The 17997-nt window shown below is 40.7% G+C and overlaps 1 pseudogene across 1 annotated transcript; it reads left to right on the forward strand.

Annotated features, from left to right (window-relative positions):
- Nucleotides 1–15897: 15897 nt before the first annotated feature.
- Nucleotides 15898–17705, forward strand: LOC132709116 (vacuolar protein sorting-associated protein 33A pseudogene; annotated as a pseudogene). The gene has a single exon (XR_015731989.1). The product of XR_015731989.1 is annotated as a vacuolar protein sorting-associated protein 33A pseudogene (transcript).
- The last annotated feature ends 292 nt before the right edge of the window (nt 17706–17997 follow it).

Raw genomic sequence — 17997 nt, forward strand, 5'->3', positions numbered from 1 at the left:
CAAAGTTCCATCATTATAATCTGGAATCCGGAAACTCTCACTATTCAGAGCAATGAAGTAAATAGTAATTTGAAACATGGAAGATGTGTTGTAAAAGATTAAGAGCAAAAGATGCCATCTAACTCACAACCCTCAACCCTCACTTATCCCATAACTTCATCCATGATCTGTTTAACTGTTTGCTTGACCTATACAATACACCAGATTAATCTCCAAGATATTTTCTTATAATTCACTATGACATAAATGTACATCTTGATCAAGACTCCAAGAGGTGGGATCCACTCCCATCACGCCTTCCAAAATGCATGTTCATGGAGAATCTCAGGATTTATGGTCCTCCCCAAAGTCTGTCCCTTTCTCCTGCTGTCACCCACCTTCCATGGTGGAGATGGTTCCTTCTGCACAAGGACGACAATTGTAGCAGCAGATGGGCTTCCCTTCCTGAGCCATCTTCATGAATCCAGGAGGACAGCTTTCCACACACCGGGAAGGAGGCTGGTGCTGGCCAGCAAGAGGGGGAAAATAACCTCCATTAAATGAATTATTTTATTTCCTAAAATACATGAAAGGAAACGTTTGGGGATCTCCAATTCAAGGTTTAGCTTTGCTAAATTTGAAGACTACAAGAAACTAAGAGCTCCTCAAATTGAGGTGGTTGCTTGCTGTTTGTCTATCTACCTTCTCTTCTAATTTTTCTCCCACTACAATTTTAGATTAAATTCTCAATGTACCTACTGAAAAGAAACTTGAATGGATTTTTGTTTTGACAAAATCAATCACTTTGTCCCATGATGTAAACCCAGTTTGCTTGCAGAAGTTTGATGAACAGTTAATTGGAATAGTTAGGGAGATTTTTCTCATAGACACCTGAACATCTAACGGGAAGATGTTTCCTCTCTGGGAGAACTGAGATGACATCCCAAGTCTGTCCCTGCTCCAATTCTGCAATCGTCTTGGAAAGACCTTCAGAAAAAACAGAATAAAGTCTTTTCCCCACCTTGTTCAGCATCTCCATCTTTGCAATAGCATCCTGGTTCATCATGAACTTGAAATCCAAGGATCCCACTCTTTCTAGCCTCCCAAGTGTCACTGTGATATCAGAGTAATTTGGGAAAATCACCGTGTTCCCAATGTCCAGGTCTGCTACCAGCTTTCCATTCTCATCCAAATATACCCCATTGATGGAATTATTATAAAACTCAGCAGTTCGAAGGAAAGAATGAAACTGGAGTGGAAGAGAAAATGGGCAATGTTATATAGACACAGAAAGTTCTTTGGTAAGACTCCTCCATCTCAGCTGGCATGAAGGATCTTGAGGGAAATGGAATTAATCCTGTAAAGAATATAGCCTAAGTGATTCCATATTTACCCTTCATATAACCTGAGTTAACCCTAAGCTATTCAGCTGAGTAAGACACTTAGGAAGGAGAAGTATATATGACGTCTTTTCTGAGGAAATAATGTGTTAGTACATTCTGATTTGGGTCAGGCTTACCTAAGCTAAATTAGAAGGAAGGAAGATACCCTGTTCCAATTAATTGTCTTAGTTAAGGACATATTGAAACGGTATTTTTGGAGGGGAAATGCCCCTCCAAAAGGGAATTGTAAGTTGGAACAAATGTTGCTGAGAAAGCCAAAATGTTATGTAACATCCGAAAAACAATGATAAGCGGGGGCATTTTAATTGTTTTGCTGATTGCCTGAAAATGTATTTAAACCATGTATTCGGAGCTGTAAGACGTTTTCTCTCTTTCATGAGAGAACCCTTTCGCAAAAGCTTGTGTGTGTGTGTGTGTGTGTGTGTGTGTGTGTGTGTGTGTGTGTATTTATGTATATATATGTATGTATAATAAAACTATTCAATTTTATGGAACATCTTTGGAATATTTTGTGGAATATTCTTCACTCTTGTTGCTTCCTGACTTTTCCCAGCCTAATCCTTCATCTTCTCACCTGACATTAACCTGCTTAGCTTCTTGGCCCCAAAGAGTCTTCTACTGGGAGTTTTGAGCCGGGGAAGAAAAATCAAAGGGATTCTTAGGAGAGGTGGCATTCAGCAGGTTATGAGCAGTTCTGCAGAACCGGTAGAGAAAATTTTGAGTAGTTCGGAGAACCGGTAAATACCTCTGACTGGCCCCACTCAAATCTATTCTCTGCCTCCCGAGTCCCAGCTGATCAGTAGGAAATAGGGATTTTGCAGTAACCTTCCCCTGGAGTGGGGTGGGAATGAAGATTTTACAGTATCCTTCCCCTGACACACCCACCAAGCCATGCCACCAAGCCATGCCATTCCCATCAAGCCACGCCCCACAGAACCGGTAGTAATAATTTTTGAATCCCACCACTGATTCTTAGCCAAAGAATAAGACCCACTCTGGGGAAAGCCCAGGAAATGAGAGGATCGGAGGTGTTAAACAGCTTAATATACACAACACACTTTTTAGTGTATGACGTGGTAATGGTCCTGTTTGTAAAAAAAAAAAGAGTCAAAGAAGAAAGAGGTGGAGGAAATATATTTTTACCAAGAATTTTATAAAAAGAAATTGGAAAAGAAATGAGTAGGGTGAAATAAATTGCAGAAAGGAGAGCGGTGGAAAATTGGAATTTAATATAATTTTTATATTCAGAATACAGTATAATTATTGTCAGGTTCTTACAATTGTAAGATAGATTCTCAGATGCTGTGGAGAGCTTTGCAATAGAAAATAAGTACCTGCCATGCCTTCATCTTTGGAGTTTTCACTTTTTTGCCAGTTTTACATGTGTTCCTGGATCTGGATAAATAAGCTGCATTTAAGGCCCTTGCCACAGCCCAGATTGTGTTGTAAATGAAATAGCTGTCCCGAGTCAGGATTGGATCCATCTCCTCTTCCTTGAGAGCTTCCAGGTCTTCTCTCTGCCTGCACTGTATCCAGACTTTCACTGAAAAGGCATCGTTGGTGTAGGAACACAGGAAGGATGTCTCTACATAGTATCTCATAAAATAATAAAGGTTCAAATGCCTACCATACTTTGCAAATTGATTTTTCTGCATAGGAAAGGAAATATGCTATGGAAGTATTCGGCTGGAAAAGCTCGTTTTCCCAAATAAACAGTGAAGTCCCAGCGGATTGTGAATAGCAGGACTTTTCCTCTAGGTGGTTCCATAAGCCTTTCAAATACTATATCCATAAGCAAAATCCCTGCATTCAATGAACTCATGTCTGCACCAAAAATAAAGACATTGATCTTTCTCCAACTGAGAAATAAATGCCACTCTATCTTCGCTTCCCGTGTAGACGGAGAAAAGGTTTGTGATAAAACTGGGCAAATGCCATTCCTGACCAGCAGGGAAGTCAACATCCTCATGAACCGTTGTCCATTCTCAGTGTCTGGAGCAAGGAGACCCACCAAGGTCCACCTGAAATGGAGGACAAGCATCACCATCCCTGGGTAATGGGCTCCTTTGGCTGGGAGCATTGGGTAGAAGAAAGGATTTTCATCACTCAGAAACTGGGAATCAAAACCGTGATTGATCTGAAATTGAAAAAGAAGTTAACTTTATTATTATTTTTTTGAGAGATCATAAAAACAATATCCAGCCCAAATGGAGGAATTGTTCCACTCCTGGTCATTCTGTTTACATTGCCTCACTTCTCACTTCAATAGGAATAGCAAAACAAAATAGATGACACGACAGTGGTGGGGCCCGTTAATAAGAACAATGAGTCTGCTTATAGAAAGGAAGTACAAGGGATGACATTGTGGTGTATAGAAAATAACCTTATACTTAACACCAAAAAAACTAAAGAATTTATAATTGACTTCAGGAGGAAGAGAGATGTACATTTACCATTGTACATAAATGGTGAGGAGGCGGAGAGGGTTGGTAGTTTTAAATTTCTGGGTATTTATATCTGAGAGAACCTCTCATGGACTATGAATGTTGACATCCTTGTGAAGAAGGCACAGAATAGGCTGTACTTGCTGTTTGAGGAAGTTGCACAACATTCTCAGAGACTCTTCCCATCCTGCTTACAATCTTTTTGGGCTGTTGCCTTTTGGCAGAAGATACAGAACAATTAAAATTCAGACCACACCTTTTCTGAATAGTTTTTATCCCAGAGCTATAATTGCACTCAACAATGAACTAAAGGGCCACCATCAGTAAGCTGTTGGACAGCATTACTTGGTCTGCTCTGTGGATGTTTGGGTGGTTTAGGGGTGGGGAATTTTTGGTGGGTGGAGGTATGTCTGGGAATTGTCATGTGTGTTGGGCTTGGTCTCTTGGTGTGATGTGAATTTCGTTGCATGGGTATACTGTGCATATACGTACAATGACAATAAACTTTATAAATATAAATATAAAAACACTTAGATTTATATTCCGCTTCACGGTGCTTTTACAGCCCTCTCTAAGTGGTTTACAGAGGAAGCATATTGCCCCCACAATCTGGGTCCTCATTTTACCGAACTCGGAAGGATGGAAGGCTGAGTCAACCTTGAGCTGATGAGATTGGAACTGCCAAATTGCAGTCAGCAGCATTAAGCAGAAATAGCCTGCAGTATTGCCTTCTAACCACTGAGCCACTGCAGCTGTTCAGTGAAGCATTTGGCTATTGCAAATCGCCGGCAGAGATGCACAGTCTGCATTATGATTGCACCTGAGAGGATTGTCTGCTGGGATCCTTCTCCACCATTTGATAGAATCTTCATCCTTACTTCATGCAATTCCTATAATAGAATTTTGCTCTTCATTTAGAAGAGAGGATGTCTGGCAGTAAGTTGCATGTCTACAAATTGTCTTCCCAAAAAAGACACACCTGTGGGATTTTGAAGGTTCCCAACATGGTTGAAATCTGGATGGAGATATCAGTACCAGCCGCTTCGAGAACAGCTACTGTGTTTCTCTGCCTTCCACAGCTGTAGTTGGGAACATTGGCCTCCCCCTCAGAAAGCAGGTCCAGCAAAGCCTCTGAGGTCATTTTTGGTCTGAAGTAATTGTCATAGACGTTGTATCCCAGGGTGACATTGAACAAAATGTTGGTATTCTTGTCAATCGCTTGGATTGCAAAAAGGAAGGATAGCATTTTCCAGTACTCTGTTCCTGGTCTCCTGAAAGTATGAATGTATTAGGACATAATCAGTGGAAGCAACATTTTATTTAAATGGTAAATTTAACAATTGTATTTTTAATCCACCTATGGCTCAGAGGTTTGGAGTCATTTTAAAATCCCACCCACCCAACCAAAAAAATCTCACCTATCGAATAGAACTTCTGGGATACTTTCCATTTTTCTTTTCTTTTTGGATACAGAGTGCATATTATTTCTGAGTTAGTCTAATAATTGTTAGCTTTCTCTAATTCTTTCTTGAATTTATATTTATAAAGAATTTTTTAAGAAAATGAAATATTAATCAAAATTAAAAAGGAATGAAAAAATAGAGAAAGGAAGAAAAGATCCAAATAATTTAAAAAATAAAAAGAAAAAACCTGATTCCCCACCTTCTATTCAACACATAATTTTTCATTTCTGCAAATTCTACATTTTTCACCATCTAGTCCTCCACTGTGAGGATTCCATGATTCTTCCATCATTGGGTATACAATAATCTTGCCACAGTTACCCTATATTAACACTATGAATGTACCATATTTTTTGCACTATAAAATGCACTTTTCCCTTCCAAAAAAGTGGGTGGAAATGTCTGTGTGTCTCATAGAGCAAATGTTGCTGAAGCCTCACCCACCCACTGGCCCCCACGCTTCGGCCTCTGCCTCCCAGCAATTTGCCTCCTTGCAGCAAACAGAAAACAGCCCGGTCAGCTTCAGCACGAGCAGCTGACTGGCTGTTGGATCGGCCTCCCGGAATACTGCCGATCAGCTGTTCCAGTTGTGGGGATCACCACTGCCCATCACCACAGCTGCCTCTCGCCACCTCTGCGTGCCCCATTTTCATCCTCCATGAACCTCATTTTTTGCCTCCACGCATCCCATTTTTGGCCCGTTCCAGAGGGAAGGATTGCAGATTGTTTTCCTGCCTAAAATTTAGGTGCGTCTTAAATTCCAGAGCATTTTATAGTGCAAAAAATATGGTAATTCCTTGCTCAGAAGGCCCATTAAAAAAGAATTCTGGTTTCTTCACAATTTTTAGCCTTTCTAATTCTTTGCATAGTTGTGTTAATTTGATATAAAATTTCTGAGCTTTCTCACATGTCTACCCTGCATGATAAAATGTTTCCCCATTCTTTTCACAATTCTTGCTTTGCTTTGAAATGTCAAATACATCTTTGATAATTTATCTGATGTCCTATACCAAGAATACATCATTTTATTTCAAAAAAACCCAAAAAATCTTAATTTATGACAGACTATAAACCGAACGCCAGTTACCCAAATTCTCTCCATCTCTATTTAATATCCAAGTTTAATAGTGCATTTAGTCATGCAAATTGAGCCTGTTCAACTTCTGTTTCAAATCCTTAAAACTTTATACATTTTTGTTATTACATGTTCACCATTTGTACATAATTCATTCAAATTCAGTTTTGGCTTATTCTTCATATTGTCCTTATTCTTGCTGTTGTATTAAGATTTCAGACTGGTTTTCAATTTCTTTCTATCCATTTGCCTATTTATCTTCTCCAATAATTAATCATTAGAAGTGTCACCTATTATTCCACATGAAATATAGAATCATTGAAGGACACATACAGACAGATATACTCACAATGACACATAAAAAGAGCAACTATCACTGTTAACAAGTGGAGTAAGTGCTAAATTTTTGGAGGTGTTTAAATGGCCTATATCTAAACTTAGCTTAGCCATAGAGACTTAGCTGACAAAACTCATTGTATGATTGGGATGCTGGCATCCACTCAAATGAGATTCACACATTTTAGAAAAGTCAATTCTGAACTGGGATCCATTCATTTAATTGGTGGTACAGAATAGAATTGTCAAGCTTTTATTATTTTTACTTCAGAGGAAATTCAACATTTCTACATTCCACATGAGAGTGGTAGAAGAAAAGAACCATCCTCTCTTCTCCTTCCACAGTCCAACTCTGCTGAGAGAATGTCAAGAATAGCAAATGCTTCTTCTTCAAAGTCAAGAAAGAAGAAGATATCAACTGATTATTTATTTGAGAATTTCAAATCAGGATCATCAGCTGTAAAGAATGACCGAACAATGAAATGAGACAGAAAGAGAGAAAAACTAGAAGATCAAAGAGATGATTCATTGTAAAAGAGGCAGCTGAAAGTTTAGAACTTAGGGTTGAATGGAGAGGCTCTAATTCTGTACATAAAATTTAACGTACAGAGAAATTTGAGTCAAAGGAGATTTGTTGAAGCTTAATGATGAAAGCACCATCCTCGTTGCAGACACAATGCCACCAATGAGAAACTCTCCTGGCTTGTAATAGTTCTCTGGATGTACCTCGTCCCTCTTCAGAGTCAGGAGGCATTTGGCTCTGAGACTTGCCAGAACTTCCTGGGGCAGCAGAAGCAGCAGAAGCAGCAACATAACTTGTGTTCCTGATGGAGTCTCCAGCCTTGCTTTGAAGACACAGTGATAGGAAGAGGTGGAAGAAACCAAAGTCCTCTTCCAAGACAGAAGCTCCAAAGATTACTTAATAGTGACAGAGTCTATACAAGCCTTCATATCTGCAGCCCCTGCCTGTCATAAAAACTTTTAAGGTTCTCTATTTCTTCAGGGCTATTTATGCCTTCAAGATTTTCCACTGCAAAGAGATCAGCCAACAAGGTGTTGATATGATGTCAAAGTGGAAGCCTGTTATGGCTGTGTTTGTGTGATATCTGAAAGCAATCCAAAATGTCTTTTGAGATTTAGCACCAAGAGAATAGATAAATCACTATGATTTGGATAATGGCAACAAGAATAGACATCATCTCTCCAAACTCTGAGTGAGTCAACAAGCAGGTGCCCAATGGAAGAAGTCACAAATGGGGTGAAACTCTGAAAACGAGACAAGAAGTGAGACAGGAGAACTTTCTCCCAAATATCTCATTCCTACCATTGCATCATTATTAAAGCATTACAGTATTGCAGCATCATGGCAGCTGCTCAGCTCTTAAAGTATTTCCCTGACACATCCCTTAGAAAAGCTCTCCATACATTCCAGTCTCAAGAGAGAATTTTGGCTTGAGTCTGAAATGTCAATCCTCAATATGGATACAGCTGACTCTGGTCTGCCTTTCTTAAGAGTGGCTGTTTTTGTTCATATAACTACGTCTTCTCTCTTACACAGTTCCAGACCAGAACAAAATCCCTGAAAATCACTTTTATTCATTATAGTCATCAATAGTTTGACTTTGGGTTCGACTGTTGGGACATTTCAATTCTGAAAAAAAACTAGACATTTTTCTACATTGGTGAAATGCCATTATTTGTTTGTAAAGGTGGAACTAAATAATAGAATAAAGCGGATGTTTGTCGGGGACCACTGTGTAAACAGAGAGAGAAAATACAGCAAAATATCGACATGTTTAGAGATAGATCAATAAATAGGTAGAATTAGGATAGCATAACATTTCTAGATGTAAAACCTATGAAACCTGTTGAACTGATATAGACAAGTAAACCTAATGAAATCCACCATCTTTAAAACTTTTATAATCTGTTTGATACTCTATAGTCCTTGTGTCAGTCCTGAAGCTGACCTGACCGAAGCCATTTTTGAGGCTTCAGTGTTGCCACGTAAATGTGTGTGAAGAATTCATCAGAAAGTGGAAATGTGTTAAGTGAAAAACTTTTTGGCATCCAACATGACCCAGGGTAGGGAAAGCACAGGGACATTCTTAGCATCCCCTCTATGAAACCATATCATTCTGTTGGACCAGAAAGCAGCCCTTCCCTCTGGCATCCCCTGCCTTGGGGAAGAGCCTCCCTGGAGATCTAGATGGCCCCAACTACCTCAAGATTAGGTCTATTGCTGTTATTGGTGTTGATGTATCTTTAGTGATTGATCGATTGATCGATCGATTGATTGATTCCTGGCATGAAGTGGTACCAAACTGGTTTGCACTCCTTCAACTGTTATTCCCCCTTCTCAGATTCCCACCATAGAAGCATACAGGTTTATTGCCCATCTGTCCCCCTCCCTCCCCCCATCCTTTGAGGACAGGATTGCAGTGAAACAATTGCTTCATTGGAGAATGTGACTGATGACACACCTTGGAGGGAGGGGGAAACAGGGTCAGAGCCGGGATGAAAATTAAGTGAGGTCAGAGTTGGCTTCACTTAGAATATGCCGACATGAAGCTCCTAATAAATAACTGGATTCCTTTTGAAGTTTGGCTCAAGGCCCATGATTTAATTAGGGCATCGGTTGGAAACCTGACACTAGGTCACAAAGTTCTTCTGTATACTCAGCCACTCCCCTCTGACCCAATCTGAGGGTGATCATCCACTGCGCTGCAGCCCCTTCTAGGTCCCTGGTGAGACATCTGACCTTGGCACCTTCAGTGGTTATCTCCAGATGATACTCCTGCATGTAGGTCCAAACCTGGGCCAGGAAGAACCCCAATTGCTGGCAATGTCAAATAAAGCTCTGAGGCCTGAGGTTCCTCAAAGTTCTAATTTATTAGAGATATCATATTGGCACATCTGGGAAAACCCAAATCTGAAAGCTTCCAGGTTTTCCACACCCAGTTGACAGTTCACAGCCCTGCCCCACACCCACAAGTTCATCACATGGTCCAATCAACTCCTCACACTCAACTGAATACAATCTTCAGGCAGTCTCTAGCAGGCACAGGCAAAAGTCCTTGAATATGGAATGTTGTTATGACTAACGTTCTACCGCTTAAACAACAGCCCCCTCCCAATTTCCCCAGCTAAAATATGTGACAGTTAAGAAGCAAAAAAGAAAATTGTCTTCCAAAACTGACAGGGGATTCCTGTTAAACTTCACACCCAGCTGTTGTGTCTTGTGAGTGTCCTCCTCCCTGGGGCTATCCCTGCAGAGGGGGTGATACAGGAAGCAACTCCTGGTGCTGGACCAGCCATAGCCACTGCTGCCATTACACTGGCTGAGGGGCTGGCTGTGGTGGTGGATGTTATTACTCAGCCTCCTGTTGTGGCTGGAGGTGGCTGGTCATCAGATTGCATGGCCCGGGCCTGGTGTTCACACACCTTGACATTCTTGAAAGCCCCCTGCATGAACTTGATGTCTTGTTCCATAATCCAGTCATCTTGGTTGAATTCTTCACCCTCTTCTCCTTCCTCCTGCAGCTCCACTCATTGTTCCCGCCAGCAACTGCCGCAGCTTCCATGAGTGAAAGTCATCACCATGGGCTTCCCCTCCATTCCTCCTTTTGCCCAATGCCCAGAGACCACCTGGATCTCAGCAGATTGCCACAGCTTTCTGCCTCTCCTGTCCATTCAAAGAGATCCAGTCCTGAAGGAGGCCTCTTCAAAGCCTTCCGCCCAGCATTCAATCTCTTCCTGATTGCTCCCTTAAGGCAATATCATGTGCATGGTCCCCATGGTAGAGATGATGTCCTCTCTGGGTTGACCACAATATCAGATTCCGCCTAATGTCAGACCTGGCCCAGTGTGATCCCTTAGGAAAGTAAAACCCTCAAGTCCATTTGTCTGCAATGAAAATAACTTTTATTTAAAAATGCTGGCTGCAGTAAAGTCAGGAGGAATCTGATGTTCCCATGAAGCAATACAAAAAACAAACCCTTAGTTTCCCACCCTTCCCCCATGTCTAGTCGGTCTTTAGCCAATCGGATATCACTGAGATGTTTTGGGAAATGCTGAAGTGTTTTGGCTGATGAAATTCCACACTCAGGGTGAACGACCTTGAAGATGCCTGGCACAAACTGCTTTGCACTCCTTCAACTGTCATTCCTCCCTCCTAAATTCCTACCATAGAAGCATATAGGTTTATTACCCAACTGCCCCGCTTTGATGGCGGGACACTTGTGAGGTGCCAAGCCAATGATGGAGGACCTCACAAAACCAATGGAATAGCTTGCCTCCAGAAGTTGTGGGTGCTCCAGCACTAGAGGCTCTAAAAAAGCTACTAGACAATCATTTGTCTCAAATGTTATAGGGTCTCCTGCTCAAGCAGGGGGCTGGACTAGAAGACCTCTAAGGTTCTTTCCAACTCTATTGTTCTATGTTCTGTGTCAAACAGAGGCAAATGAAACATATAAATCAACAACAAATTGCAATCAATAATTAATTGTCACGAGTCTAAGAAACAATTTAATTATTACTTCCCTACTTTTAACATTAGATGTTCCTTAATGTTTAGATCTGGTCTCATGATAATAATGTAACACTTGGGGAAGAAGATGCATCCCAAAAGCCCAGCACTGGAGGCCAAGATGGAGAAGACCTGCACAGCCACCATGGACTTTCCTTTGGTACTCAGATAGGTGGGTAGGAAAGAGACCCAGACGCTGCAGAAGACCAGCATGCTGAAGGTAATTAGCTTGGCTTCATTGAAGGCTCCAGGCAGGTTCCTGGCCACGAAAGCCGTCATGAAGCAAACAGCAGCTAGGAAACCCATGTAGCTGAGGACAACATAAAACATAGTAACAGAACCTTCATTGCATTGAAGGATGATTTCTCCAGGCTGGGAGTGCATGTCGGAATCAGGGAATGGGGGAGAAACTATCAGCCATAGGACACAGATGAAAATTTGAACACTAGAACAAGACAGGATGATGGAGTTGGTCAAGCTCTTCCCCAACCATCTTCTCACCCTGTTTCCTGGTTTTGAGGCCAGGAAGGCCAGCACCACCATGACTGTTTTGGACAACACAGAAGACACGGCTACTGAGAAGACAATGCTGAAAGCTGTTTGTCGGAGAAGACAGGTGGCTTTCCTTGGCTGGCCGATGAAGAGAAAGGAGGACAAAAAACAGAGCAGGAGGGAGATCAGGAGGATGAAGGAGAGGTCTCGGTTGTTGGCTTTGACAATGGGAGTTTCTAAATATTTAAGGAATATGATTAAAACAAGGCTTGTGGTTAGGAACAAGAGTAAAGCAAAGAACATAAGGATTATACCCAGATGTTCTTCATAAGATAGGAAGGTTATTCTTTTTGGGATACACCGGACTCTGTTCTTAGTTGGATATTGTTCATCTACACATTTGGTGCATTTTTCAGTATCTGAGAAAACAAAATAACATTTCTTTCATAATCTTTGAAATTTCAAGAAAACCTTTAGATGAGATTTGATACTGAGAGACAGGAAAGCCTCATTAAATTGTACTGTATATACATACATTCCAGCAAAAAAATCCCCAATATATACAGTACAACTATTTAAAAAAATAAAACACAAGAACAACAACAAAATAAAATTGTAAGAAGAAATATCTGGTGCCACAAACTCCCTTCTCTGAGCTAATCCACCAGATTGTTATCTCTCACTGACCTTATCATGAGTTCTTTGTTTTTATTGATTTATTATATTATTTAATTTTTTTTATCTTTTGTGAGATGATGGACATATGTTTACCCCAAGAATGTTTACACTCCGTTAATGATGATTGACCCACCAACCATGATCTCTAAAAAGTTTGGACACAGGATAAAAGTTGTCTAACATGGTTGGATCCATGGAATTCCTCTTGAGAAGGGTTGCAACACTGCCTACTTCAGGGGAGATTGTACAGACCTTTTTAGTTAAAAATCATTAACTATCCTGAAATTGAGAGTATCTCCAGACTATGAGGGTCACTACAAATCCCTTAAAATGTGATATTTTCCAATAATCCTGGAGATCCCCTGACAACAGAGCCCTGTGTGCTGGTTGCATGGTAGGTAGCATCTTGATGTACTCCTCCCTTGCTTTCTTAGCATTTAGTTCTCATTGTTTAAATTTTTAATTTGTGATTTAATCATGTGCCACCAAAAGTCACTATGTGTGAAATAGACAACCATATAAACTTGAAAAGAAAGGGCTCTTAAGGAAGATTAATTAATGAAGGAATTCCAGATGGGGAACTGAGTTTGTTATCTGCCAAAGCTTTTTACCCAATAAAAATGAGAAGATGAAGCGATATATTTCCATCCTTTCTAAATTTGGCAACAATTTTAAAGAGAGAATGAATTCAACATTGGTATCTATTTGTAGATTGGTCTTTTTAGTTCTCCTTCTCCCCCTCCTTTCTCATGCTTTTAATCCCAGCACTGTATGTTAGTATTTTTTTTCTTTTCAGAACCACAAATATATTCCTTTTTTTTGTTGGTGTTATAACAGTTTTTATCTCAATATTTAACAACAACACAAATTGGAAAGATAAGAAAAGGTGGGAAGGAAATATCCATTTGATGGATGAATTCAGAAGGTTTCCCTATGGTGCCACTGACCTTCCTGAGTGGAGATGGTCCCCTCTGGACAAGGAATGCAGTCATAGCAGCAAAATGGCTCTCCTTCTCGAGCCTTCTTCACAAATCCAGGCTGACATTTTTCCACACATTTGGACTGAGGCAGAGACTGAGAAGAGAAAGAAAAAATGACAAAGGAAAGATGTTACACTCACCATCTATGCAACATGGAGGTAGAAAGGAACATTACCCCAGTAGTCTCTGGGATTCAGATAGAAAAATATGAAATCTCTGATTACTTCCAATGCCGAAACCTAAGTAATATTTCCCTTGAAATTGTCCCTTATTACTTCTGATATCAGGATTTTTTTTGCGTCAAAGTCATGTTTTTGTACTTCGTTTTTCAGACCATTATCGTGGTGAGATGGGAGAGCAAATAAATTGAATCAATCAATGAATAAATTAGGTCACATCAGACCAGTCATTATTATTTCGTGTGAACTGAATGCCTTGGATCTCCTTCCTAAATTCTACTATCCTAGTGGAGTTAAAGAGAGACATGTATAACTATGGTCTCAGCTGATTAAAAACATTGCAGACTCTAGGCCTACAATTTTGGGAGTTTCCTGACTCCAAACAGGTCAAGATGAAGCTTATTTCCCATTGGGACCAAGTGGAGTTCCATCCAGTCTTGATTCCATTTTATCAGATTCAGACCAAAGCTGAACTCAGGCTCTGGTCAACAGAATTGCCTTCAACTTTGATATTTGAAGACAAGAAATTAGTGTACCTGAAGCTATTAATATCAAAATCCTCAGTATATGAGGCCCTCTGTCACTGGTTTTATGGTGATAAAGAAGAGACATGAAATGGCAATGATTATTGTCCTAAATAATAATCATCCCAAATCTCATTTTGGATATAGCTGAATCAGCTTACAATAGTATTCAGCATTATAACATCAAAAGGATACCTTGGTCAATAGAAGAGAAGCCTCCCTATTTTCTAAGAAAATTATAAATGTTTTACTCCACACATTCAATTCTCAGTGAAGGTTACCCCCCATTTTGACTAGGTTTAGCCCACTTGAAAAGGGTCCTAATTCTTTGGGAAAATGAAAAAAACACATCACTATTTTCCCCACCTGGTTGAGCAACTTTAGCTGTGACAAAGCATCTTGGTTGATTATCAGTTGCTGCCTTTCGAAACTCCCCAATTCCTTGTTGATGGGATCCTCCTTGAGGAGAACTACCCTACTGTTGATCTTTAGATCTGCTGCTACCTCTCCATTTTGATCCAAGTACACTTTCAGCAGGGAAAGATTGAACAATTCCTTCTTCTGTAGAAATAGATGGAACTAGAATGGAAACATCCAGGAACTTTAAAAGCAGAAATCTTGTTTTGTTATCTCTTTTTACATTTGAATCTTTCTTCTATGGTTGTTTAACTTGCAAATATTGTGAGTTGGCATGTGGCCACTATCTTTAAAACTCAAGAACAAAGGTTCAGTAATAATTCTCAATCATACAGTATATTGACAAAAAGTATAGTGAGAAGATATAATTGGCAAAAATTGTCAATTACAAGAAACATTTTAGGAAAGGTCATAAATCAATTGAAGAAAACCCCCAAATATCAAGAGCATTCATAAACTCTTTGGAAACAAGAGGGTGATTATCAGAAAGCAAGGATTTGTTAAGAAGAAAGTTGCAAGACTAAGACAGGAAAATGACCAGATGAACTAATTCTATTTTACTGCAAGACAATATTAACAGAATCTTGCAAGTATGAAAATACAAATCTTTCACCATCTCTTTTTACAGTCTAAACATTTGGGAGGACCTTCTCTGAATTTCTTTCTCTCCCTGTAACACAGATGCTGCTTCATCCTCCCCCCCATCATCTTATCTGATCTTTCCCTGCATCTCTTTCTCTGGTCCTCCAAACTAATTCCTACCTATCCCACTTCCTTAATGGATTGTGTGAATGCTGGTGGTAGAACTTGTTTTCAGCAAAGAATTAACAAAATGATTCATGATGTGATGAATGGGGATCTAGTTAATTGATTGCTGGATGGCATGATAATTAAATGGATACAACTGTCTTAAAACTTGTATTCAAATAAATTTTAATCTTAATGATAAAATTGGAAATTATGAACAAGTGTATTTTCATTGATAAAAGAAATAGATAAATCATGTTTTTGTGATGCAAATATTATAATAATGCTTATACAAAGTTATTTTGATCTCCTTAAAAAAAATTCCAGCTTCCAGAAAATAAAAATATGATTTTGTGATAGAGAGAAGTGCATAAGTAAAATCCATTTGGAAATGAACTAATTTTTAGCATCTAGTACTCGATAGATGACTGTATCTTTGTGATTTTTCTCACATTGTTTTATATAGATAATGGTTACTTATTATAATAAAGTAGCAGTAATCTTTTAATGATACGATAATATCCCTATTATTAATTTGGCGATAATGCTATTAATGATCCAGTGGAATCATTTCATGTCCTCTTGTAGAAAACACACTTAGAGAAGACATTGCACAAAAATATTCATCAGCTTTGAGTGCAGCGCAGCAGCCATGGTGGCTCATCTCAGCTCGGGCCATGTCCCGTTGACGGTGCTGCGGGAAGCCAGGCGGAGGGAGCTGCGCGCCTTCCTCAACAAATGCACCGGATCCAAGGCCATTATGTGGGATGAGTATGTTACTGGGCCCTTTGGATTGATTGTGCAATATTCTCTTCTGAAGGAACATGAGGTGGAGAAAATGTTCACCCTCAAAGGGGGTCACCTTCCACCGGCTAATGTCAAGAACATTATTTTCTTTGTCAGGCCCAGGTTAGAATTCATGAACATAATTGCAGACAATGTGTTCAGTGAAGACAAAATCCGCTGTCCGCAGTGGGATTTCTACATCTTGTTTGTTCCGCATCACAGTTTGTTGTGCAAACAGCGCCTCAAAGAACTGGGTGTGTTGCACTGTTTTATTCACCGAGAGGAATGCAGCCTGGACCTCCTCATTCCCTTTGACAGCGACCTCTTGTCCATGGAGTCAGAAAACGCCTTTAAGAAGTGTTACCTAGAAAATGACCAGACCTGCCTCTACCATGCTGTGAAAGGACTCATGATGCTCCAGGCTCTCTACGGAACCATCCCACTCATCTTTGGAAAAGGAGAGTGCGCATGGCATGTGGCAAACATGATGGTCCGCATGAAAAGGGACTTTTCGGGGATCCAGAACACCATCCTGCCCATCTTCGATACCCTTCTGCTGCTGGATCACAACGTGGATTTGGTCTCTCCTCTGGCTACCCAGCTGACTTATGAGGGCCTAATTGATGAAATATATAGAATTCAGAACACCTACATAAAACTTCCCCCTGAAAAATTTAACCCAAGAAGCAGGGGGAGGCTGTGAAGGAGCTCCACACCGAGGCCAAGAAGCTGCAGCTGAACTCCGCGGAGAAGCTGTACACGGAGATCTGCAACAAGAACCTCAATGCTGTGGGCAGCGTCTTGAGCAAGAAAGCCAAAATCATTTCAGCTGCTTTTGAGGAAAGGCACCACGCCAAAACCGTGGGGGAGATCAAGCAGTTTGTCTCACAGCTGCTGCACATGCAGGCTGCCAGAAGCTCTTTGGGGAACCATACCTCCATCGCAGAGCTCGTGAAAGACATCACCACCTCTGAAGACTTCTTCGATAATTTAACCGTGGAGCAAGAATTTATGTCCGGGATAGATACCGATAAGGTCAACAGCTACATAGAAGATTGCATTGCCCGAAAGTATCCTTTGATTAAGATACTGAGGCTCATTTGCCTGCAGTCGGTGTGCAACAGCAGCTTAAAGCAGAAGGTGCTGGATCATTACAAGAGAGAAATTCTCCAGACTTATGGCTACAAACACATCCTGACCTTGAATAGCCTAGAAAAGGCTGGACTTTTGAAGCCCCGGCTGGGCAGTCGGAACAACTACCCAACCATCTGGAAAACTTTGCATCTGTGTATGGACAACATCAAAGAGCAGAACCCAAACAATATCTCTTACGTCTACAGTGGTTATGTGCCTCTAAGCGTTCTCCTGGCACAGTTGCTTGTCCGGCCAGGTTGGCGAAGCATTGAAGAAATCTTAAAAATACTTCCTGGTCCACATTTTGAAGAGAGGCAGCAGCTGCCAACCGGGCTTCAGAAAAAGCACCAGCATGGAGAAAACCATGTCACTCTCGTCTTCTTTCTGGGAGGCATGACCTACGCCAAAATCGCAGCCCTCCTGTTCCTCTCTCAGATGGAAGACGGGGGCACTGAATACGTCATCGCCACCACCAAACTGATTAATGGAACAAGCTGGATCAAGTCCCTGATGGAGAAGCTGGAGCCCCCACCCTTTTAGGAAGGACAGACCGAGCAGGACTCGATTGAGATGGGACCGCGAGACTCGCGAGAAACGGATGCCTTCGGAAGAGAGGACTTGCCAATTGAAAAGGAAGACAGTTTCTCAGCTGCTTTCTAAAAAAATATGGATCAAGAAGGAAAGCTCAGCCTGGCAATCTGCATTTTGGTTTGCTCCCTTGCGTCATTCACAATGGTCACTCCCGGACTTTTTCTTATGGTTTCTAAATCCCTTCTTCCTTAGTGTATATTCCACAATCTTTCAGGACGTTTTTTCCTAATATTTCCTCCTC

The sequence above is a fragment of the Pantherophis guttatus genome, chromosome 2, assembly GCF_059756535.1.
Source record: "Pantherophis guttatus breed Tessera chromosome 2, ASM5975653v1, whole genome shotgun sequence".
NCBI lineage: Eukaryota > Metazoa > Chordata > Lepidosauria > Squamata > Colubridae > Pantherophis > Pantherophis guttatus.